The sequence below is a fragment of the Acomys minous genome (assembly GCF_964271855.1).
Source record: "Acomys minous genome assembly, contig: scaffold_24, whole genome shotgun sequence".
Taxonomy (NCBI): domain Eukaryota; kingdom Metazoa; phylum Chordata; class Mammalia; order Rodentia; family Muridae; genus Acomys; species Acomys minous.
The window spans coordinates 53,011-78,478 of NW_028182181.1; the positions used below are offsets into that span (position 1 = coordinate 53,011).

General features: G+C 42.6%; 1 long non-coding RNA gene across 1 annotated transcript; it reads right to left on the minus strand.

The window, feature by feature from the left end:
• Positions 1-1,003: 1,003 nt before the first annotated feature.
• LOC311591742 lies at positions 1,004-2,136 on the minus strand. The gene is made up of 2 exons (XR_014777179.1): positions 1,964-2,136; positions 1,004-1,365 (listed from the first exon to the last, which is right to left on the minus strand). It is a non-coding gene; the product is annotated as an uncharacterized lncRNA (long non-coding RNA).
• Positions 2,137-25,468: the final 23,332 nt, after the last annotated feature.

The window sequence follows — 25,468 nt, forward strand, 5'->3', positions numbered from 1 at the left end:
ACTTAGGGTTTTAGCCATAGAAGGCTGATGCCTTGAGTCTGCTAACTTATTTGCGAATATTCAAGAGAAAAGGTTCAAGAGAAGAGGCAGATGAAGTCAGGCATCTTAACTTCAACTGGTTAAGCTTCCCACTTTCAGTAGCATTTATTGTAGAAGACCATACTTATACTTCTGAGAAAACGTAATTAATTATCTCATAGTCAAAAGAGTACAATTAATAACAAAAACAGATGAATTCTAAAATATAAGAGGTTACATGTTTTAGAGCTACGCATATCTTAAAGATTTATGTATTTATTTCTTATGTATACATTGTTTGCCTGCATGTACACCTTCAGGCCAGAAGAGGGCATCACATCATATTACATTGTAGATGGCTGTGAGCCACCTTTTGTTTGCTGAGGATTGAACTCAGAACCTTTGGAAGAGCAGGCCGCACTCTTACCCACGGAGCCATCTCTCCAGCCCGAGGTACACATATCTTATCTATGTATCCATTACATAAGTTCATAGTGAGTTCAGAATGACGAAAGTTGCCAGGGCCTAAGGTTAATAGTGTCTGAAACTTACAAGAGTATATGACTTATCAATTAGGACAGACCTTACTACACATTATCCAGCTATCTCTTAGTTCATTATGTGCTCAGGACAATAATTTTATGCCTTTCATTCTAAGACACAGAGTAAATTCAGACCTCTCTAGGTAGCTTCATTGCACTTAGGTTCATGCGAAGTTCAAACAAACTTGCCTATATTTATGGAGAAATACCAGGATTTGTGGTGCCATCTGGAGACGGGGCTTATCTGAAGCCACAAATCTGCTACAAGGCTATTCTTAGTGAGGCATCTGGAGGTCCACAAAGGCATTTATTGCAGCCATAAACTAACTTTAACTTTTAAAACTATTTGAATCAAATCAGGAATTCCATAATCAGGGATTAATTCTTCTGATTAACAAACAGTGCATCTTCAACAAGATCACAGCTGGTCAGTACCCGGAAAGTAGCATTTCACACCAATGCCAGATGGTTTAATGCATCAATTACTCTTTAGCCAATCCACAAAAACAGTATGACAACAGAGTACCTAGCACTATACAGAAATATATGCTGACTCAGATAAGTAACTGATTATAAAAATACATAATACACATAAATGAATAAATATAAGCATGAACATAATTGAAGAGGGCATCAGACAGAAGAGGGCATCAGATCTTGTTACAGATGGCTGTAAGCCACCATGTTGTTGCTGGGAATTGAACTCAGGAACTTTGGAAGAGCAGCCAGTGCTCTTAATCCCTGAGCCATTGCTCCAATATCCATTTTTTTTCTTAATGTTCTCTTTTGTTTAAATTCTGAGGCACTGTAACAAAGAAAATATAATTTATGAAAAAAATACATTAGCCATTGCTTTTGCTCATAAGCCTCAAGCTATTAACTCTGAGCCAACACCAGGCCTCTGAGAAGTTTTGTTTCTACAGAGTAAGTCCCAGGACAATTTGGACTGTTAAAACAAACCCTCTCTAAAATATAGAAAACCAAACCTAACCAAACCAAATTCAAGCACTTGGTCTGCATCCTGCATGTTCTACAGAGTCAGTTTTGGAACAGTCAGGACTACACAGTGATATCCCTGAGTACACACACCAAAAAAAACAAAATATCAACCCATGCAGATAAACCCGTGACTACACACACACACACACACACACACACACACACACACACACACACACCAAACCAAATCCCTTGCTGAGATAAACCAAAACCAAGACAAAACAGTTCACCATCTGGAAGCCAAAGGCAAGTGACTCTCTGAGTTTGAGTCCAGCAAGCAGCTTACCACCATTCATAACTCTAATTTCAACAGATTTGCCCTCTTTGTCTGACTTCTGAAATAACGGGCATGCACAGGGTTCCCAGACACACAGGCAGGTCGGTAAAGTCTATGTACATCTTACCTTGTAGACTGTCCTGGCAGATTGCTTCCTTGAAAGTATTTCGTGGTTGCTGTATGCTCCCTGAGGATTGTGCCCACTCCTCTCCATGAACCTTCAGTTGACCATGAAGGTCTAGATGAAGCCACATGTTGCCGGACTCCTCCTACAAATGTGTGACTGGCGATGTCCTTTGATCTGTTGGTAACATTGACCTGAAAGGCAAAGCAGCTCTTACTGGGATTGCTTCCCCACCCCAAGCCAGGTGGGAGGGGCTTTTCTGAGTTAACTGACAGTGCTTTAACTTGTCTCCTGGGCTGGGGACGTTTTGTACACCTTTAATACAATCACTGAGGAGGCTGGAAAAGGGTAATCTCTGATTTGTTGGCCAGCCTGCTGTATTTACTGAGTTCCTGGATTGCAGGCACTACACAGAGAACCTGTGTCAAAAAGAAAATAAGAAATGGGCACCTGCATTTATCCTCTGACCTTCACATACACATATTTCTTCCCCTGATCTGGAACCACAAGATCCTCTAAGGAGCCTCATATAGCCCTCAGGGAAGACCACAAGCCCAACCCTCTACTGATAAGAAACCTATTCAGCAGGAATCCAGAGATTCCTGGAGGTAACCAGCATGCTGAGGACCTAGGCTAAGGTGCTAGCCTTAAGCAAATGGCCTTTAGTCATACCTGAAAATGCTGGGATTAAAGGTGTGCATTGCAGCTGCCACCACCTTCACGTGATGCTGGGACTTGAATCTGGGTCCTTTGGAAGAGCAGTCAGACTGCCAAGCACTCTCTCCAGCCCTTTGTCTTCTTTTAAACAGATGTTGTAACCCTGGAAATCAATTTGTTAAGGCAGGTGGAGTCAAAAAACAGGTGAAACACTTACAGACATAAAATAAGAGCTAGAGAAAGACAGGAAAAGGGTGGGAATAACAGGTACAAGTTTCAATCACATTACAAAAGGGGGGAGGGATAAAAAATTAACTTTAAGAAAAATGGCTCAGAAGAGCATTGGCTGTTCTTAGAGTGTTCCTAACACCCTAAATTGAGATCTGGTGCCATCTTCTGGCCAGCTAACAGAATGCAGGCAGAAAACTGTATAAAGAATAGATAAAACTTTAGAAAGAAAGAAAGAAAGAAAGGAAGGAAGAAAACAATCCTTTGGCAGAAAACCCTAGGTTTCTCTTTACTCACGTGGAGTCACAGAAGTGTAACCAATCAGAATTATCTACAGCCTGATACTTCATCCTTTCATTTACATAGGTAAAATTGCATGATGGGAAATGGTAAGCAAATTTGCTCACCACAACCAAACAAGGGCTCTTTAAGGATGGCTACCCAGAGACCAGCAATCAAATGCAGACATGACTCAATGTTGTTTCACAAGTGTCACTGGTATTAAAAATACAGAAATGATGTTATAAATAGAACCATGTCTTAAGATACAAAATATTTATGTAAAATGGTGGTATAGTTGTACCTCCAGCTTTTTTGGTTTTGCTTTTCAGACAGGGTTCCTCTGTGTAGCCTTGGCTGTGCTAGGATTAAACACAAGTCCCTGGGCTTAGCCTGTACTCTCTGAGCCATTGTATCACTCCTATACTCATTTTGCAGACCAGCCTAGCCTTACATTTACAGAGCTCCGCCTGCCTCTGCCTCTGAGTGCTGGGACTAAAAGGGTGTGCCACCACCGCCCGGCAGTACTTACGTTTTTATATTAGTTTTAGTCCCTCTGTTCTTATCTGCCTGGTTGATATATTTTAACTTCTCATGAATGTTCTCCTGGCATAATAAAGCTTGCTCTTGTACTGTGCACACCCAGAAGGGACACACAAGAGACCTGTGGACCTTGGTTGTCAGTTAATGAAAATCATGTTTTGGAACAGGGTTATTTCTCTTTATATTTACCCTGGAGCTATTCATGTGGAGCAGGATGTTCTATTCCCTGATATCTACCCACCTCTGCACCTTGACGGGCAGCTTCTCTCTTTCTTGTTTTGTTTTTTTGTTTTTGTTTTTTTAAGAGATGGTTTCTTTTGTAGCCGTAGCTCTCCTGGATTCACTTTATAGACCTGGCTGCCCTCAAATTTGCAAAGATCCACCTGCCTCTGCCTCCCAGGTTCTGGGATTACAGACATGTGCCACCATGCCCAGCATCTGGGGCAGTTTCTTCCTGATGTCCACAAACAATTAACGATTAGCTCATTATAAAATATATTTAACTATAGGAGATCAAATATGCCTTTCTTTTTTTTTTAAGATTTATTTATTGTGTACATAGGGCTCTATCTGCATATATGCACGCCAGCCAGTAGAGGGCGTTAGATCACACTGTGGATGGTTTTGAGCCACTATGTGGTTGCTGGGAATTGAACTAAGGGCTCCATCAAGCAGCTGCAGACCAAAACAACTGTGGGAGAAGACACAGATCAGATGCACTAAATTCTCCTTTCCACAAGGTGGCGCCCCACACCAGGTAATACACATCCTCATTTCTTCAGGTGAAACGCCTGACCACCTTTGGCCAGAAGAGGTCGCAGCAACACCACTCTTGTTTCCACTACCGCACCTCACAAAGTGAAGACCACAGAACATAGTTCTGGTTAGATGGAGAAAAGTAGTGTTTTAATTCCTGTCACTAGTATGAATTACGACTTGACAAGGAGCCTTGTTCTAGCATATAATATTATGTTGAAGGTTTTTGTTGGTACTTACTAATATAAGAGTATAAGACTAAAAGAGCCAGAGGTTAATCATTTTTATGTGCAGATAGTATAATATTTATGAAAGTACCAAGAGCATTGAAAATGACATTATCAACATAAAGAAAAAATTTCAAGCTGACTGACCATTAATTATTATACATAAGTTTTGGAGAATAAAAATCAAAGCTAAAGCATATACTAATGAGTATTGAACAAAAAGACTGCAAGTACTCTTTATTTTTAAATTTTATTTTTGTTATACTCTGCGTGTGTGTGTGTGTGTTTCTACATTTATTACAGATATGTAGAAGTATCAATGCCTGTCTGACATGAACAAAGTAAAAATGTCCTGAGGGATAAGAAGAAATAATAGAAGAAATGGGAAAAGGGTGGGTAGGGAATATGCCCAACATACAGTACATACTTGCATAAAGTTACACACACACACACACACACACACACACACACACACACACACACACGCTTGTGCAGCAACAGAAAAATTGCTGTGTGTGCGTGTGTGTGCGCGTGTGTGCGCGTGCATGTGTGCGTGTGTGTGTGTGTGTGTGTGTGTGTGTGTGTGTGTGTGTGTGTATCTAACAAAGGGCTTTGTTCTGTATTTATTGACCATCACAGAAAGCATCACATGGGCAAGGACTAAGCAATACTTTACTGAAATCTTTAACAGAGTTTATAAGAGATTAATTCACTGACACCAATTGATTCCAACTGACTCGGAGACCAAAAATTCCTTAAAACAGCATTGTTTATCAAGTAATACATGACTGCTGTATTCAGTATTTATGGTTAATATTCATTTATAAATTTTTCTACCAAGCAAATTATTATTAGAACACATATGCATTAGTCTTTGTCAGGACATGGAAAAGTACTGTGGTTTGAATAAAGTTGGGCTCCTATACGCTCATATAATTGAATATTTGGTGCCTAGTTGGTGGAACTATTGGGAAAAGATTTGTAGGCGTGGTCTCCTCCCCCAGGAGGTGTGTCACTGTGGGTGGGCTTTAAGGTTTCAGAAGGCCACAGCATTCCACACCGCCCCACCCTCCACCCCCGCTGTGTGCTCTCAGCTACTGCTCCAGCATCATGCCTGCCTGACTGCAGCTGTGCTCCATGCCATGAGGGTTGTTTTAAGGTTTCTGTTATTTCTATTGAAACACCATGATCAAAAAGAAAGTTGGCGAGGAAAGGGTTTATTTGGCCGTACACTTCCACATCACTGTTCATCATCAAAGGAAGTCAGGGCAGAAACTCCAGCAGGGCTGGAATCCTGAGGCAGGAGCTGATGCAGAGGCCATGGAGGGTGCTGCTTACTCACTTCTCCCTCGTGCCTTGCTCAGCCTACGTTCTTATAGAACCCAGAAGCACCAGCCCAGACATGACACCCCCCAAATGGGCTGGGCCCTCCCCATCAATCATCAATTAATCACCTGCTCTCAGTGTAATAAACATGTCAGGGCTTGTTTCAAAGCACAGTGTAGGAAGCAGCTACATGTCAGGGCTTGTTTCAAAGCCCAGCGTAGAAAATAGCTGACAGCCCAAAAAGCTGACGTCTGACCAGATGTGTGAGTGATAGATAAAACCTTAGTAGTAAGTTCTGACCTAGGAGCAGCCAGGACTGCCGCAGAAAGATAAGAGTGCCGCAGAAAGCTAGATGTGTGAATTAGAGAGGGTAAGGTTAAAGTAAGTATAAAAACCCTGAGAAGAAGCAGCCAGCTCTCTTCGCTCTCTTTGCTCGCTAGCTCTCTCTCTCTCTCTCTCTCTCTCTCTCTCTCTCTCTCTCTCTCTCTCTCTCTCTCTCTCGCTGTCACCATGATCACTTGAAATGCTGCCAGCCAACGGGGCGCTTCCCCCCGGACGGAGCGGACAGACATGCTGTCAGATAACAACCCGAGAACCGATTCAAGTTGCAGCAGCGAACCTGTTCGACAGAACTTCGCGATATCAGGTCGTATACTCTAATGGCATAAGAGTGTAATGAAATGGTATTGGTGGCTTGGCCTTGGAGCCTTAGCCGCTGCCTTTTGTTGTAGTTGCCTTTGTATTGCTAATAAACCTCTCTTGCTAAATCGTACCACTTGCTCTTGGCCTGACTCTTTTGTTCCGGATTCTGAGTGTAAACTCTCTGCTCGCGACACTCAGACGACTTGAGCTTATGTTACGTTGACATGGTCATGGGCTCAACCCCTGAAACTGGAAAAAGCCTCCATTGCACACTTTCTTCTCTAAGCTGTCTTGGTCAGGGTGCTTTTTCACAGCATGAGAAGAGTAGCTAAATCAAGCACATGATCTAATCTTATAGCTGTGTGTTAGCTAGGGCCACAGATGTTTATTACATGGAAAGGCCAAGGAAAGTAAGTTTGCTTGTTACACAGCTCTCTTTCTCTCATTGTAAATAATTTGTTTTGTTTTGTTTTGTTTTTTGTATATGAGTGCTCTGTCTGCATGTATACCTGTAGGCCAGAAAAGGGCATCAGATCCCAGTATAATTGGTTGTGAGCTACCATGTTGCTGGGAAACTAAAGAGCAGACAGTACTCTTAACTGCTGAGCCATATACCCAGTCCCTACATTGTTTTCTTAAAGGCAGATTAAATAAATAGGCTGAGTAACCAGTAGAATAGCAGTCTTAGATGACATCAGTGCACCTTATTAGCTCTGGCTGTGAGGTCCAGCAAAAGTTTCAGTTCCAGTCTCCTCAAAAGTAAAAGATGTTTCTGTCATAACACACTGACACTAGACACAGAGTTTGAAGTGTAGTCACCTGCAACTTCAGCACATTCTCCTTAAGGATGGACACCCTCCCATGTCTTAGGCAGCCTCATAGAATCACAGAGGAATTTAAAATTCATACCATTTGGTAATACTGTACAAGTCTTACAGCCATAACAAAATGCATGTGAGTGCGTGATGCCTGCTGTACAAGAGGAGAGCCCACTATCCAACTCCCAGACTCTAGTCTGTGAACCAGTGTGCCTGCTATGAGCAGCAGCTATGGACATTCAGGCATCTCTTTCTGGACTGTGTCTTCTGGAAGCTGCTGGCCTTGCTGAGGGCCTCACATGCTGTAGATTCACAAATAAGTTTACAGACTCGGGGGCTCCCCTTTAGCCCCCTCAGACAAGCAGGCTTACTTTAACCCACCGAAGACCTGTAAAGAGGCCTATCTACAGATCAAAGAGCCTCCTTTTCGAACCAGCACCTGCAGTTTTTTACTAGAAGCTGCTTTTACAGCCCTGGCTCTAGGAAAGTTGTGGTTAGTTTAAGTTTTCCTCCTTTGCTGCAGTGCAGCCAGTCACTACAGAAGAAATCCTAGGCTCCCTCCCCTTTCTTCTTTCAGTCCTATGAGCTGCCTGAGCTACCAGCTTGGTGACCAGTGAAGGGGGATTCTGCATCCAGTTCCAGATTCTATCCTGGGCCTTGCCAGAGCAAAGACAGACATTGACAGGGATGGGATGGAGGGAGCTGAGGGTGCTCACAGACAGAAAGCAGGATTTCACCAGGATTTGCTTCTTTAGTACCCTAGGAATACAGGCAGGGGGCGGGTGGGGTTACAATGATGGCAGGAGGCCACAGCAGAAGGTCTGATAGAGAGCTAGAGATGAGACTGAGGGATTGGACTCTGTGGGAAAGATGAAGATCTGCAATTAGCCTACTTATTTCCCCAATCTGAGTGGTCTGTGGGTTTCCACAGAGTGCCTGCTAGGATTGGGACCTGGGAGAAAGCAGCGGGCGGGAGGAAGGAAGCTCACAGACTATGTGATCCACTGGAAATGGGGAGAGAGGGGAAAGGAGGCTGCAGTGGGTGTTGTGCCGCAGCCCTGGGATAAGCCTGGGGGTTAGACGAGTGAACTTCTGTCTTCTGTCCCTGAACTGGGATCTATACATCTGAGAATTTGGTCCAGGTTAGTAAGAGCAATTCATGAAGAATTGGATAAAAAGGAGCAGAGAAAATTCCTAGTGAATGTTTTCAGCTTTAAAAGAAATTAAATAAATAGTGATAGATAAAGGTAGGAGATTCAACTACATTCCTCTTTTAGTGGATAAACCCCTTGTCTCAATTACCTAGTTTTTTATATGAAGACCAAAGAAATTACATATTATTTTAATATTCTGTATATTAATAAGGTCTGACCAGAGCAAAACATGTCTTGTTATAGAATTTTCCTGAGAGATAAAGTAGAAACACAGAACTTTAAATGTGTTTTAAAAAGACTCTAAGAATGGCTTGTTCCTAAGGGGTCGTCTTTTCTGATGTGCCCTCCAGCTCAGGCCCTTTATCTGGAATCTTGTTGGATAACAGATGGTTTTAGTCTCATCTTCTGTGATGAGAAGATGTGCAATCTGAAACAAATGTTGCAGTACAGCTCTATGGCAAAAATTAAAAAGAATTACGGGGATGAGAATTTTCCAGGTGATAATATTTAAGCCAAAGAATTTCTCTTGGTGCCTGTCTCTGCATCCCCAGTGCTGGGATCAGAGGCATGTGCCACCACACCCAGCCAGTCAGCAGCTCTGGGGAAGCATCACTCATGTGTCATGATGTTGAACCTGTTTATACTCACCATTTGGGTCAATAAGAAATGATGCCACTCTTGTCTTACCAGTGGTTCTGCCCAGGACTTCCATTCCAACATCTATGATCCAAATTATTCATCTGCCCCAATGTGGTCTTTCTACATTTTTTGTCTGTTGTCATTTAGAAATTGGTATTGAAATTAGAAACTTTATGAATGACTTGGTAAATTGCAAGAGTTAAAACATGTACATGAGTGATGTGGATTTACAATTATCAAGATATTTTATACTTAAAAAGATACGGATAGCTAGCACATTGTGTTAGCATACTGTGCCCAGTCTGCCTAGCAACCTATGATGCCATTACCTGTCTGCCTATGATATGTCCCTGCTCAGGATTATATAAAAGTACAAACCCATCTGTCTCTCTGACCTCTTACCTCCCTCTCTTGTTCCTTTCTCCTCTCTTGCTGTCTCTATTCCTCTATCTCTCTTCCTGTCTCTCTCTTTCTCTCTGGGGTACCCTTCCCCTATGATAAACTTCTCCATGCAGAAGTTCTCCATGCACATGATGATAAACTTCTCCATCCGCATCTTTGTGCGGATTATAGTCCATATTTAAAACATTGAAGACACATAACAGTTCTGAACTCTGATCTCTTCAGGAACTAATGTTCCTGAGTGCACAATCAGGAAATCTCTGTGCTCACTGTTTTCTAAAGTCTCATTGCTCTTCTGACATACTGCAGGTCAAAGGAAATCACGGGTTAGAGAAAAGGTGATCTTTTTTTCTGAGTCGCTTTCTCCTCATGTGCAGTTACCTGGAGGGATTTTTCCCTCAGTTCTGAGATGCCTGCAACACAGCAAAGGGAAGAGGCTGCATAAGGCAATGTGTTCCTCAAAGTGTTCAGGTTTAAGAACAGTCCCTCAAACCCTCACTGAGCACAGAAAAGGCTGCAGAAGCCTTTGTCTATTGTCTTTTGTGTTTGGAGAAGGCAAACACACACCTGCTGCAGGCCATGCCTCTGTCAACACTGAGTTTATTGTAAACCAAGGGCATTTTGTTTTGCATAAGTAGAGGCAGCCTATTGCTCCCCAGGTCTCCAGCAAAGGCAAAACAAAGCAAGATGGAGAGGCTAAGCCCCTGTGAAAACCTTGACCTAGGGTGAAACCCTCACTCCCAGGACAGGAATGCTAACTGAAAAGTGTAGCTGGTTGAAGGAGTAGAGGCCAGCAGGTGAGAAAGGCTGGAGATGAGGCTCAATGACCACCTGCTGTGTTTGTATCATGTAATTCCTAGGTACCCAGCAGGTGTTGGAAGAGATGCTGCTTTGACCTTCTCTGGTGCAAGGTCTCAGGCTAATTTAGTGTCAATGCCTGTATCTGGGGTATCTAGGCTAGAAGATCTTTAACCCTAGCTAGAAGGAGGACAGGGTCCCTTCCCTTTAAATTGTCTAGTGAGCTGTGATCAGAATAGAAGCCCCTCCCCATGATTCCCATGTCTTCAGGGATTGGCCATGCTGGTCTGTTATCAATTAGAAAGGTCAGTGAGAGGCCTGGTGTAGAGAACAAGTAAAACAAAGAGGAGAAAATGTAGTAAAGCAAACAAAAACATGTATGTTGGTAGCGGTAAGTGCAACAGTGCACTTGCTGTGATAAGAAATGACGTAAGTTGTCCATCTGAGCATAACAATAAGCATAATACAAAATGAGTGACATAACCCGATACCTCATTGGCTAAAAGGGGCCACGATTCCTCCCGGAATAGATAGGGTATATAAGCGGAGAACAAGGCCACTTCCGGCTGGCCGTGATGTTTACAAACTAAGACCTCTCCACTGTGCTGACCCCAAATCCAAAGACCCATCATAGACCTGACTAGACTGGGGCCCTGACCGAGAAGAGGAAGCACACCGTGAACCACTCAGCGCACCAGGACAGATGGCGAGCCTGACCTGTGAAGCCATCCATCAGGCGACAGCTGTACTCAGCAGACCAGGAGAGGTATTGGGATGTCTGCGTGAAGTGCGATGAGTGAGTGACAAATAAAGCATCTGGAAAAGCTCAATACTCATTTCCTTGAGGTTCTTCCTTCCCTCGACTCACGACATCTGGTTAAATAAGTCTAGCAACAGGCTTCCGTTTCTATTAGTTCAGAGCAGGCCTGGGGCTCCATTTTCTGGGGTAGCCAACCAGAGATGATGTAGCCCGGGCTCTCTAGCCTAATGATTACCTAACACCACCCCTCAGGAACTCCCCTAAAAGCCTTCAAAACAGCTTACAAGTTCACGGGGAGGGGGGATCCCTCCTGTATGAATGGTAACCCCAGCTTGTTGGCTCCTAAGGAATAAATATTCTTTGTTGTTTGCATACTATTTGAGTCTGGGGTCTTTTCTTCAGCGTGTTCGGACCCTGACATTCGGTTCCCTGACCGGGATGTGCTGAAGCCCAGTCCTCAGCTAGTGGAACTGTTCAACTGAGATCGTCAGCATCAGGACACAGTGTGACAGAGGGGCTTCTTCCCTCTACTTAGAAGATTGGAAGTACATGATTTTAGTACAATGTGAGACGTTTTAGGCAGAAGGTAATCAAAGGAAATTTCAATTTTTGAGCTTCGAACTATGATAGGATCATATAGTGGAATATTCTACCACAGTTAGACTAATAAATTAGAGCTCCATTGACCAGTGTCAACACTCTCAACAGTTCATAGAATAATAGCATAGCAACAGGAAGAAATAAAACATCTTTTTAGACATATAAACCTTCATAACTTGCATTTACCAACTTAAAACACTTTCTTAGACCTTCTAACTTTCTTAACTTGCACGTATCAAGCTTAAAACACTGTCTTGGACCCTCCAATATTCATAAAACACCTTAGGCCTCCTAACATTCATAAGACATCTTTATGGAAGCTTTAAGACATAGGAGAAATTGCTGTAAGTCGTCGCTGTCCTTTGGCTAAAAGAATGGGAAAAAGAAGTCTGGTAACAAGGTGGACTGTATCTAGGCCTGACAGTTAAAGCTTGGTCTCCTGCATATGAAGAGGGCTGGGAAGGCATCTGAAGCCTGTTTGTCTTCAAGCTGAGGTCTGTGAGTAAAGCAAATCTGTTTGCCCTTTAAAATAAGAGATGTAGTGTCCAGTCGTTTTACCTAGCTAATAAGTTGACCAATGAACTAACATGGTAGATTACCTTGGAGTAAGCAGCTAATTCTCTGTTTTTTAGCTATCAAGCTAATATCATCTTTGCTGTCAATTTGATCAGAGTCCTGAGAATTTTATTGTAATCTATCTAAAGGAATCTGAGCATTAATAAAAATGACAGAGATTACTAGTTAGTCATAGTCAGCAGTAAATACACAGTTGTCACAGTTGTCCTCTCTGGCAGCATGGCACCATGGGTAGAGAGAGTCTGGTATCAGGCACAGAGGACGAGAGGATGTTTCTGTGGAAGACGAACATGTAAGAGACTGCCCTCACCTTGTTTTCAGCATTGTGACACAATGACTCCTCCAGGTATCCAGTTTGTCCATGGTCCAGGCTGAGCCTTAAGAGAGGGTGAGACATGGGGAGCAGTTTTGCTCAGTTGTCAGTATACCACAATCCAGGGTTGAAGTCACCTGCCATTGTGCCCAAATCTTCTGGAACTTTGGGGAAGTGCTGGTATGATCCGAGAATCTCTGTTTTTCATAATAAATTTACACATGTTAAATGCCATATACAGCAGATCTCTGACAAGTTTCAAGGTTAGCGTTTTTGAGTGAAGTGAGCTTTGTATCTAGTTATTTGCTCTAAATTATACTTTGTATACATAAAATAGAAATGTATGATCTCATTCCATGCTTGACATTGAAAATAAAATTATTCACATTGGTTCTTAGCATGACTAAAAATACATTTTGAATGTGTTAAAGGGCTTCATCATTTATAAGACCTTAATAATTAAAGACTAGGACTTTAGGTTTTATCCATATTAAGTTGGAGCCTTAAAAACATAAACACAGGGGGCTGGATTTGGGAGTCTCAGTAAGCAAAAAAAGAAAAAAGAAAAACTTGGAAAAGCTGTGTGTTTTTAAAATATAAAGTAAAAAAGCAAAGATTTTCTGTGTAGTTATACAATGGAAAATAGTAGAATAGAGGAAGAATTAACGCATGTTGATGGATGGTAATTGCTCTAAAATATGTGACAATGTTGTGATGATTACAAAGAGGTCTCTGAAATTAAGAATCTCTGTGATACACTGGCCACAAGGGCCATATGACCCTATGTTATGTGTTAAAAGAACTTAGGTACTGCTCTCTGTGAGGAGTCCTTCAGTGATTACACAGCAAAGCCTCTGCTGCCCATCATCATGTTTCTGGACAAGGACTTTGTAAGACCTTGTTGAACACTAAAGAATGAGCCTGACACCCAACTGCATTAGCTCTCAACAGCAAGTGTACTTGCCATGGAGCAACTTACTAAATATCTCACAAGCGATTTCCCTTGGTGTAATTTTCATGGGTCAAGTTCTCAACTGATGTCCTGCCTCGTTGAACTATTGAGCCCGTGACACACACAAATCCACATTGGAGACATTTGCTCTGGTTGGATTTAATCTGTTATGGGTGACGTTACAGCGGAAGCAGTAGCTATATTGTTCTCTGTCTCCAAACACTGAAAGACTCCATGGTGAAAAAAATAGAACAACCCCAGATTTCAAGAATGGTATTGTATCCTCAAGGTATGTTAAGCAGAAAAGAGAAATGCGATTATCCATTTTTCCATTAAAAACCACGGTTAGTATTAAAAATATTAGGAAGAGTGAACATTACTGAATTATAATTAACTATAAACAATTTTTACATTAATTAGTATTAATCAGTTTGAGGAACTTTGCAGAGACCAGTAGAAACAGGGTAAATGTTTGGAAGCTTTAAATAAAAGGGCCAATTTCTTGAGGCAATAAATTAAGCTTTAGATTAACAACTTTCTCTCATTCTCTTTTTCTGTGTGGCCCTGGCTGGCTTCTAACCCGAGCTGTTCTTATATCTGCCTTCCATGTTTACTTTTGGGTGTACAGATACATGCTACAGTGCTCACATACGCTTCACAAATTGCACTAGGCCCAGTTTGGTGAATTTAAGATTTGATCATCAACTTTACATTCCCTAGCTACCATTTAAGAAGCCAGCATTTTGGAGTTCTATACCATAGCTCTAATGTTTCTATAGGCCTATTTTTTGTTGTATGGTGTGTGTTGCCCTGACAAACATATGTTTACTTGCTGGTATTTGGCTCTAATCTAACAGTCTGCGTCTTAAACATTTAAAAAGATGAACTTTACACATAGGAGTGAAGCACGGCATTCCTATGAGCATTTTCTCATGAAGAGCACAGATAGAGCAGGAGAGTCCAGTCCTCACTCAATGTATGCTCAAGGGAGCTTGGGTCCATGCATTTAAATCACTTGACTTAGAACCATTCTTGCTAAGAATTAACGTTGTAACCAAAAAGATAAGAATAAATTTTTTTATTTCTTTTTAAAGGAAAATAAAATCAGAGGACATGTCGTCTGGCTCAGTTTGTCCTGTTTTCTTCCAATATCCTTTAGAGTATGTTTATCCTGAAAAGAGTGTCGTTCCTGACACTCCCTAGAGTCTGCTCTTAGCTTCCTAGTCCTAGTGCAGTAAATCCACATTTCCCTTCTCTCTGTGCCAGTCAGTAGAGTTCAGGCAGACACATGGGGGAGAGCTGGGAAGGATTAGGACCTAAGGTGAATTCTCCAGTTCAATATTTCTCTGATTCTGCAATCTATATTTTCTGTGCATATAATACTTTTCTATTAAAATTTGCATAAATAATTCCTTTGTAATATCCAAGGAGGCGTAATCTCACCAAACCTCTGTGAGAAATGTTCATAATTCACTGTCTAGAATGGAGATGAGATGCAGGGCATGAAGTCTTAGATCTTCATTCCTTTTGTCTTCAGATTCCTGACGTTTCTTTACTTGCTTTTGAAAATATTTAGATCTATGTCAATAAAAATTGAGACACTAAAAATCTAGTGTCTGAGAGGATATTGGATATTTGTACTAAAATAACATATTTTTCATTCAATATGTATGAATATGGAACAACTTCTTGACTCAAGGCCATTAAATGCCACAGTGGTCTGAGGAAGGGACAACTGCAGCAGGTGTCTGAGCCCCATCTGGATCAGCCGGCTTAACTAGCTGCCCCATAGCTTTGCTTGCTCATTACAGACATGGATCCCTGTAAGCATATATTACCTTTTACTTCATTTATTGTTATAATATTCTTTTGACAACACTTTTTATGATGATGGGAGGATTTTTTAGAACTTGGTTTAAATGCTGATTGTACAGAAACAAGTTAATTCCTCAAAAAAAAAAAAAAAAAGGCTCAAAACACCAATCCTGATCTAAGAAAAATATCTGAGTTGATGCTCCAAGCTTTTTGTAATTACTTGAGGAAATTCTATCTGCAAAATATCTCCTCTGTTTTCTATTTTATAGTATTTGAATTCTATTCAATATATTGTATAGATTAAAGGTATTTGCTAATGTTGTGTTGTACATATTCTTTATTGTAATGATAAATATTCATAATTTGGTGTCTAGATATTCATGTTTTGCTCATGACTCTCAATTCTATGTACATCGCAATATTCAAGAAAAATATTATAACACTTAAATGGTTGTTTAAGGAAGCTCATTTTGTTTCCACATTACTGTCTAAATTCACTTTGCTCTTCTCCTTAAATAATGGACATAATGGATCACTTCTCCCTAAGACAGGGCTGTTTATGTAACATCATATCCCAGAGGAAAGGAGTCTCAGTGTATTTTATAAAAGTTTCAGCTATCTCACAGTCATATAAAATTATGAGATTTTAATCAAATTTCTCAAAGTACCTATCAAGTAGCTTTCATATATTATTTATAAGAGTTAGAATTGAATAATTTTTAAGTATCTATAACTGATCTGATGGCACTAAGAAATTCTAATTTCTTTTATATTTGTTCATTTGTGTGTTAAACATCATGAACAAATTCAAATTACAGAAAAATCTCTGCAGCTTCATGTTTGTCTTTATAGGGTCCTACTGATCAAAAACAACATGTGGATTACAAGCTTTATTCGGCCTTAGGGTTGCAGTCCAGCATGAAGAGAAGTTAAGGCAGTAACACAAAGGTATATGAAACCCCCCCCCTCTCACACACACACACATACACACACACACACACACACACACACACACACACACACACACACAAAAGGAAGACATAAGATATGTGGAACACCATAAAAAAAAATATAATGGCATAGATGAGGGAGACACATACAAAGCCAATAACATGGATAGTATCTTCAACATATCTGTCGAAAAGACTCCCCCACTTAGGAAAGACACAGTTATAAAAAAACAAAATGCACACAGAGCACCAAATAGACAAGACCAGAAAAGAAAACCCTCATGGCATATTAAAACACCAAGAATACACAACAAAGAATGTTAATGAAAAGTGTAAGAAAAATTGCGAGTCACATATGAAGGAAAATCTATAAGAATAGCAGCTTATTTTTTCAGTGAAAACTGCAATCCAGCACAGGCTGAGCAATGCACACAAGTCTTAAAGACTATAACAACCTAAAATAATACACGCAGCAAAACTATGGTGATCGAAGGAGAATAGAAAACATTCTATGACATAAACAGCCTAAACAAATTATAACCAACAAACTAAACTCTATAAAGAAAATAAAGGAAACATTTCTCCCTGAAAAGAGTATTGAGCATTGCAGAGAAAGACTGTAGAAAGAAATACCAAGTCTTAATTATTAACACACAACGTACACCGAGAGGAAAAACACCAAAAGTCAACAGGATTGCTTACCACTAACACACACATTTCAATAACTTTAAATATCAGTGGCCTCAATTCTAAAATCAAAGGACACAGAGAGAATGAGAGGCTCACGAGGCAAAGAGCAGGGGAAGGAGGGTGGTGGCACTTGTGTATAGATCGCATCACTCAGGTAGGACCACAGTAAGCTGCAGTCAGCCTACAGCGATGCCTCAAAAGAAAGAGAGAAACCAGCCTGGGTGTCAGGAGATGAGAGGGAGTGAGAGATGCTGGAGCCTGCAGAGCAGAGAAAGGCCACTGTTAACCTGGCCATGTAGGAAGCACACAAGGGGCCAAATTCCTGTGCCTCACAATTCCTGTGTCACCTTCTGGGCTGCCTAAAGTTCTCCTGACTCCTTGAGGCAGAACTGGTTTCCTCGACAGCCACTATGAGGTCAGCTGAATGTGAACAAAGATGACTTTCTGAGGAAGACATTTCAGAGAAAAATGGGCAGGTGCTTGGAGTATGAAGAGGCAAATGAACAACTGAAATCTCACTGGTCCTTTAAACTTTGCTCCATGAATGTCCCTTACAATCCAGACTCAGATCCTCTTGAGAGTCACAAAGAAAACCAATTCTGGTACCTGGAGAAGGGATGGAATTGTGGGACCTGGACAAGGGCTGGCTTCCATGAGCATAGCCTCCACCCCCACCCCACCCCCACTCTTTGCTTAATCAGCTTAAAGTCAATTTCCCTGTGGGGGAGGGGGGCTCACTTCCCTACGATCCAAACAAAAGATTAGGGCAGCTTCCCCTTCATCCCCTTACTCAATTGTGTGGGAGACCTGCAGCATAACAGCTACAGCAGATAAAAACTTTAAGAGTCCCCCTGAAGACTTGCTTCTTCTATACCCCTTACCCAATTACATAATGCCAAGGCTGGGAAAGTCCCACTTGCGGTTTTTGCCTTTATTAAACCCTGTATTCTAAGGAGCCAAGGCCGCCCACCTTCCTCAGCCTCTGGGGAACGGACTGTCCTTGCACCAGAGCATGATAAATAGAAGACCCTGTGAACATTGCATCTGACTGGTCGCTAGTAGTCTGTGGAGATTTCTTGACTTGATTTCAGAATATTGTAAAGTAAATGACATGCATATTAATTTTTTCTCATGAATGCATCTCCCCCAGAAGGGGAAATAAAATTCATCCTGGAAGAGGATGGAGAGAGAGAAGTGGGTGGAAGACAGGCTGGGAAGAGGGACCATGGTGGGGACCAGGCAGGGGGAACGAGGGGTGGGAGGTGAGAGGGTTGCAGAGAAGGAAGACCAATGGGACAAGATGGCGCTTGGTCTGGTGCCACGTGTCCTAATGCTAATACATTAGCACTAAGATCTGGCCCCTGCTGTGATGGGCACAGTCTCAAGTACACCTGTCCTTGTTGTGTGAACTCTGCTCCACCTAATTTAAAGCTGATTTGGCAGAAAGAGAAGGGGTGGAGTTTTGAGGGTGAGAGGCCAGAAGTCAGAGAGGAAGAAGAAGGTACAGGAGAGGAGGGGATGGACGATTCCAGAGAAGAGCTTGGAGGAGAGGATAAAATGATGGTGGGATAATAGAGTCTTTACTATGTTCCCCTTTGTGCTAATTTTGATTGGATCATAGTCTCAGTGTGTGGTTATTTGGGGGAAATTAATGATTAATGAATAAAATAAAGTTTTGCTAAAGATATGGCAATATTAACTTTTAATATTCATCAACGAATGGCACCCAATGAATTTAATGTTATCCACACCCTTAATATTCAGATCTAAACATTAAAAAGTTCCGAATGTAAAATTCTAACACTCCCCAGGACCAAAGTCAATATAGGAAAGGGAGGAGAGGGAGGTTCAACTACAGCCAAGGTCTAATCTAATTCTCTGGGGCTTGAAAGGACAGCTGTGGTCCACACCCTTAGCTCTGAAAAACTTGCCACAAGGCAAAGTGTACTAGATGCCATAACAGTTGTAGGGAGGACAGAATTAATGTGCAGAGTCCATAGGGATTAGACAGAGGCACAGGGAGACAGAGGAGAGAATGAGTGACTTGACAGTTTTGTGTTCCTGTGGGTAGATGTTTATAGCAGTTTTTGAGTGTTGGGAGTATTTGAGTGTTGATTAGTAAGGTAAAACGTCTGCCCATAAACGCACTGAGTACCCAGCAGGAGCATCCTGGGCAAGGCAAAAGGGTCAGTGCAGTGTTTTGTTTGTTTGTTTTGTTTTATTTAACCTGACTTAAACTGGGGTCATTTGGAAAGAGGGAACCTTAATTTAGAAATTGCCTTCATTGGACTGCTTGTAGGGCAGCCCCGCCCCCCTCTCTGGCTTTTTGAGACAGAGTTTCTCTGTGTAGTCTTGGCTTCTCTGGAATCACTTTGTAGACCAGGCTGGCCTAGAACTCACAGAGATTCACCTGCCTCTGGCTCCTGGAGTGCTGGGATTCCAGGCATGGGCCAACATGCCCTGCTTCATTTTCTTATTTAATGATTGATGTGGTCTCACAACCACCTGCAACTCCAGCTGTAGGGGCTCCGACAGACTCTTCCAGCCTCTGCAGACACCTCCACACATGGGGCACATATACATACATACACTTACACATACAAAGGCACACAAACACACACACAAACACAGACAAGCACACCTACATATACAAATAAAATACATCTTAAAAATGAAGGAATTTATAAAAGGCAAATTAATTGCTTGAAGTTTCCAGATATGTCTGAGACCGTTGCCTGTAGCAACAGTGAAAACTTTAAATTGAAATACAAGTTCTCTCAGGTTACCTTTTATTTCACCACACTAATAAATGTCAGAGCTGGAGAGTGGGAAGAAGTGCTGTGAAATGCTGTCTTCGGGACATGACAGGGCCATGGAACTGAACTCACTGAAGCTGTGCTAACCTACACACGATCAAGGCAACAGTATATAGAGGTCGACATTGCAATAGGCAGCATGAAGTGGGCACTGTAGGTTATACACAAAAGGAAAAAGGAGAGGATGGGAAGGGTGGAAGGGGGCAGGCTGGAAATGCCTGGGGGGCAATGAGGTAGTTGGGAGTGCATGTTATCAAGACACATGGTTTATATGTATGAACTTGTCAGAGAATAAACAAATGCTAGTCTAGTTAAGAAAGACAATGTAGTGGCACATATTTGTCAGAAGCAGGGAGTTCATTATGAATTTGTGTCAACTTGGGCTATAGAGTCAGATATCTATTTTCTAATTTCTAAAAATATTTTAAAACATCATTTGTCTATGTATCTATGACTGTACCTATCACCTATCTCTTTATGTATTTAGCCACATGGAGCTCAGGCTGGCCTTTGGCTTCATACAGAGTGGAGTGCGTCTTTGAACTCCTAATCCTCCTCCTCTACCTCCTGAATCCTGGGCTTTAGGCTTGTGGCAGCATCCACAGTGTGGTGGTGTGGAGGAGAATGGGCCCCAGAGCCTCATCCTCAGGGAGTGAGTGGCACTGGGGTGGCCTTGGAGTCTTCAAAAAGCCCATGCTAAGCCCAGACTCTGTTTTCAAGGATGTAGAATTCAGCTACTTCTTCAGTAACATGACTGCGTGCATACAGCCATGCTCCCCACCCTAATGATGGGCTACACCTCTTAAACTATAAGCAAGAACCAATTAAATGCTTTCTTTTTTTAGAAGAGTTGCTGTGATCATGGGGTCCCACAGCAATAGAACATTGGCTAAGACACCCAGTTTATGTGCTGATGGGCACTGATTCCAGGTGTTTGTACATGCTGGGTAGGAAAGACTCTACCAACTGAACTACACTCTAGCTCTGTCTTTATTTTAAACATTTTAAGTGAATCCTTCCACCCCGACTTCTTTCTCTCTCACTTGTACTACTAAAGATAAAAAAAAAAATACAGATTGAACTCAGGGCTTCATGCTTATTAGGCAGTGTCCTAGGATATATCCTAGTAAAAATTAATTTGTTTAAGTTTGGCATGGTGGCACGGGCCTTTTTAATCCCAGCATTCTGAGAGCAGAAGCACGTGGATCTCTGTGAGTTCCTTGTCAGCCTGGTCTACATAGGGAGTTTTGTGACATTGATATCTACAGAGTAAAACCATGTCTCAAAAAGAAAAAGAAGGAAAAAAAGAGGGAATAAGAAGGATGAGAAGCAGGAGGAAGAGGAGGAGGAGAACAAGGAGAAGGAGAAGGAGGAGGAGGTAGTAGTGCTGGTGCTGGTGCTGGTGGTGGAGGTGGTGGCGGTGGTGGTGTAGGGGTGCTGAGGATGAAAGCTAGACTTTGGCCATGCCGAGCCTCACATATGCTATATAAGGACTACCTCACTAAGCCATACTCTCAATTTTATAGAAAGTAAAGCACTAAATAAAGGCCCCTCTTTTGGATCTTCTGATATAGGTACTTGCTCCCTGCTAATACTGGAAATTACTCCCAGGGACTCTGCCCCTCAGGTCAGTGCTTTTCTAGTAACTTCATGTGTATCTGACATTCTTTCTATTTAGAAGGTATTAACTAGTACATAGAAACTTTACATGTAGTGCATCTCTGTTTTTGAGAGAAGCTCACCTCATACTCCATATGCATAAACAAGTGGCCTTAAATTCTGTTTTAACAAACTAAATAGTTTTATTCTATTTTTCGATCTATCAATCAATCTATCTATCTATGTGTCTATCTGCCTGTCTATCTATCTACCTATCTATCTGTCTATCACCTTGCAATTTGTCATCTATAGATAGGATCTCAAGTCGCCCAGGCTGGTCTTAACTCCATCAGTAGTGGAGGATGACCTTAAACTCCTGGTCTTCCTGCCCCTACCTTTATCTAAGTGACTGTCCAGTGCTCAGCCCTGAGTGGGACATCTCTGTCAATCCTCATCTTCCCAAGGCTCAGGGAAAATGATGGAAGAAGGAGTGGAAAGCTCTTAGGAGCCTGGGGATTGCCTGGAGGGCTGTGAAATGCAGCCTCTGGCCGCTGTACTCATGAACTCTCTGAGCTTAAGCTGTGCAGACACCCTGCTGGCTGGGCTCTGCCATTTTGGAAGGAGATCTTGTATGCTTCTGAGGTCTGGCGGGTCTCTTCAGGGGAGGCTGGTAGAGCCATGCACCTGAGACTGCAACTGTTTCCCTTGCTCCCAGGAGTAGGGTGGCCAGAGGCTGAAAGCCAGCATCCCAGAAACCAGGAGCTTTCCCTTGCGCATCAGGAATTGCCAAGTGGCCAGAGCTAGACCTGCTTGCTCTCAAACAGTCTGCAGTCACTTTGGTCTTGGGATCAGAAGCCAAGCTCTCTGGGCGCTGCCATCTTGCGTCTCTTGAGTAGTATTTTGTCATCCCATGCCATCCCTCCTCTGGTGACACACTTTGCTCAAGATTAAACTTTTCTCTCAAAATGGGCTGCTTTCTTTAACCCTGTCACCATGCATGGCTTCCCCCTCCTCTTGGCCACACACCTTGCTCCCCCATCCCACTCAGGAGATTGAAACCACAAATGTGTGGTGCTGTGTGGATCTGAGATCAGCCTTCTAGACAGGTTTGACTATTTCATTCTGCTGTAAGCCCCTGCTCTCTTGCCCAGTCCGCGGGTGTGAGCTTTTTATTTCTTCCTTTTCTGGTCTTATTAATTTTCCAAGCAATTCCTCTACCCATAACCTCTCTGGAGGCACAACCAATCTACAACCCTTTGAGAAGTTGAAAAGCCTGAAAAACAAGGTCAAGCTTGGGGCCATTTGACCCCTGCCCTAGTTCCAAGAAACCAGCAAAACAAAACACCACCTGCAGCTTTAGGAAAACACCTCATGCAAAAGCCCCCACGTGGCCTGCTCTCTGCCCCCAGTTAACCCTGCCGGAGCCAATCATCCTGCTCACATACCTTAGATACAGCAGCCCAACCAATCAGTTTAAAGGTCAGGTCCTCCCCCTGGCTTGCGGTTTTAGCCTTTATAGTCCTCTGCCTCCCGAGTGCTGAGAGACCCTGACACATCAACAATTGGGACTTCTGGTGTGTCAGTAATAAATTTTACCTATACCTCTCAGCTGGTGTGACTTGAGTGGTTTCTCGTGGCGACCCCCTTACCGAATTGGACTCCCAGAGTCCAACATTTTGGTCCAGGGTCCAACAAAATGAGAGAATAGGATCTCTCTTTTGGCTTTCTCATTTCATTCATTCATTTTTTTCTTCAGCACCTCTTTGTATCCACTGACAATTTTTCAAGCTGCTCAACCATCATCTGAAACTTTTAAAACAGAACAAAGGAAAAGGAGGGAGAGAAAATAGAAAATTCCCTCTGCTAAAAAAGCAGGAAGAACTCAGTGTCAGGAGCCACAATAAAGTGTTTTGCTGATGTCTTGAAACAGGATATTCTTTGCTTCTTATCTTGTTGCTTTCTCGGTGGCAATATAAACCAAGTTTTCCATTTTGCCTAGCTGCACTGTGTAACTGGGCTTCTGGGCTAATTTTTGGGTTCTTATACCCACTATCCTTCTCTACCACACTTCTTTCCAAACTCCCTACGACTAGACAATCAAGAAAGGCCAGAGATGGGGGCACGGCATAGATCTCTGTAGACTACTTCCTGCTGATTAGGGGCACTGAGTTCCTTGGGGGAAGTCCAACCTTCATCATTAGACTATCTCCAGCCAGCAATCTAGCAACCCAGCAGTCTGTCAAACAGCCACAGCAGGGACCAGCAGCAGCAGGGGGAGCAGCAGCCACCAGTCCTCCTCCTTTTACTGTCCCAAGAGTCTCCAGAATTCTAATTGCAAACTGTCACACATGGCAAAAGCCATGCCCTTCCTGTAGAATGAGAGAAATCCTAGTTAGCCGTTGTGGGGAATCTGAGCCCCATTTCCAATACCAGGCATTTAATCAAAAACATAGTCACATAATCGGGTTTTAAAAGAAACCTAAATTCTCACTAAAATAGCACACATATGATCCCAGGCATTGAGGAAGCTGAGGCAGGCTGCCTCTAACGAAAGGCCAGCACAGGCTACACAGTAGCAGGCCAGCCAAAGCAGAGATGCACATAAAACAACAGAAATCCAATTGACCAATGTTATTGTATTTCCAACATAAAAGACATAATGCAATGATTTGGGCTTTGAGGCACAGGGTTACTGGTTACTGTCAGGAGAACTCATCCACTTGACCTTTTCTCCCTGGTGGAGGACCATCTGCCTTGGCTTCCGACAGGCGACGGGTCCCATGCTGCCGAGAAGTGAGACATCCAGGTGACTCAGTGCTAACAATCTGGGATCACCTTGACAGAACACAAACTCAATCTACTGAGCATTAGTTAGGTTGCCCAAAGCTTGGCATGGCTGGCTCTGTCAACCACACGACATCCTTAGCAGAGCACCCTAGTGTCCTTGGCAACATCACCCTGACTCATTCTCCTATGTATTGACCAAAATGATGCAGAAAGGAGGTCAGTCCTTCCAACGGGCCTTCTGGGCCTTCAACTGACTTATGGCTTCTTATCACTATTTGTGTTTAGTGTACATGCAGATGCACATATGTTTAATTGTGTGCTTGTGCATGTGTGCCTTTGTATACATGCACATATATGTTGAAATATGTATGTGTGGTACATGTGTTCAGTCTCAAATGTCACTTCCCAGGCTCTCTACACCTTCTGTTGTGGACAGAGACATTCTCAAGACCATGGAGGTTGAGACACACCTATCTTGGTAGGCGGTGGGGACATGTGTCTTTAAACTGGAGGCAGAAGAGTGGGATCTGGGTGAGTTGTAGGACAGGCTGGTCTACAGAGTGAGTTCTAGGATAGTCAGGGCTAACTAGAGAAAGCCTGTCTGTGAAACTCTTACTGAGAATAATATAAAGAAATGCACTATGTCCATCTCCAGTGCTGGGGTGACAGGCGTCACTCAGCCAGCATACCAGCTCTTTTCCTTGCAATCTGAGGAATTAACTCAGCTAGGACACAGCTTCTGGTACTGTCCAGACTGGTAGAGTCATCCTCCCAGCCCATTTGTGTTTCTGAATCTTACCACATTCAGGGTGTGGATTTCACACTATGACTTGCAGCCCAGCCATCTCTCATTATGCACAGCAGAGTAAGGAACAGGAGAGAGTGTGGATGCAACTTGTTCCAGGGACACGCCACTGGCAGCTGAGGTATGAAAGCAACTTTGTTGCTTTATTTTGGTCTGGATGAGAAACAGGAAGGTAGGAAGGCCAACAAAGTCCTGTTAGATGGGGAAACAGAACAAGCTCCTCCCTCAGCCCCTCTTGTTGTCATGAGTTGAAGCAGGGACTCCAGCAAAGCAGGTGCACTGACACAGTGCTGCTCTAGAAAGGCCCCAGGGGGAAGGACCAGCTCAGGGTTTGTGAGAGGGTGCTGGGCCAGCAACTTTCCTGCCTTCCTTATTG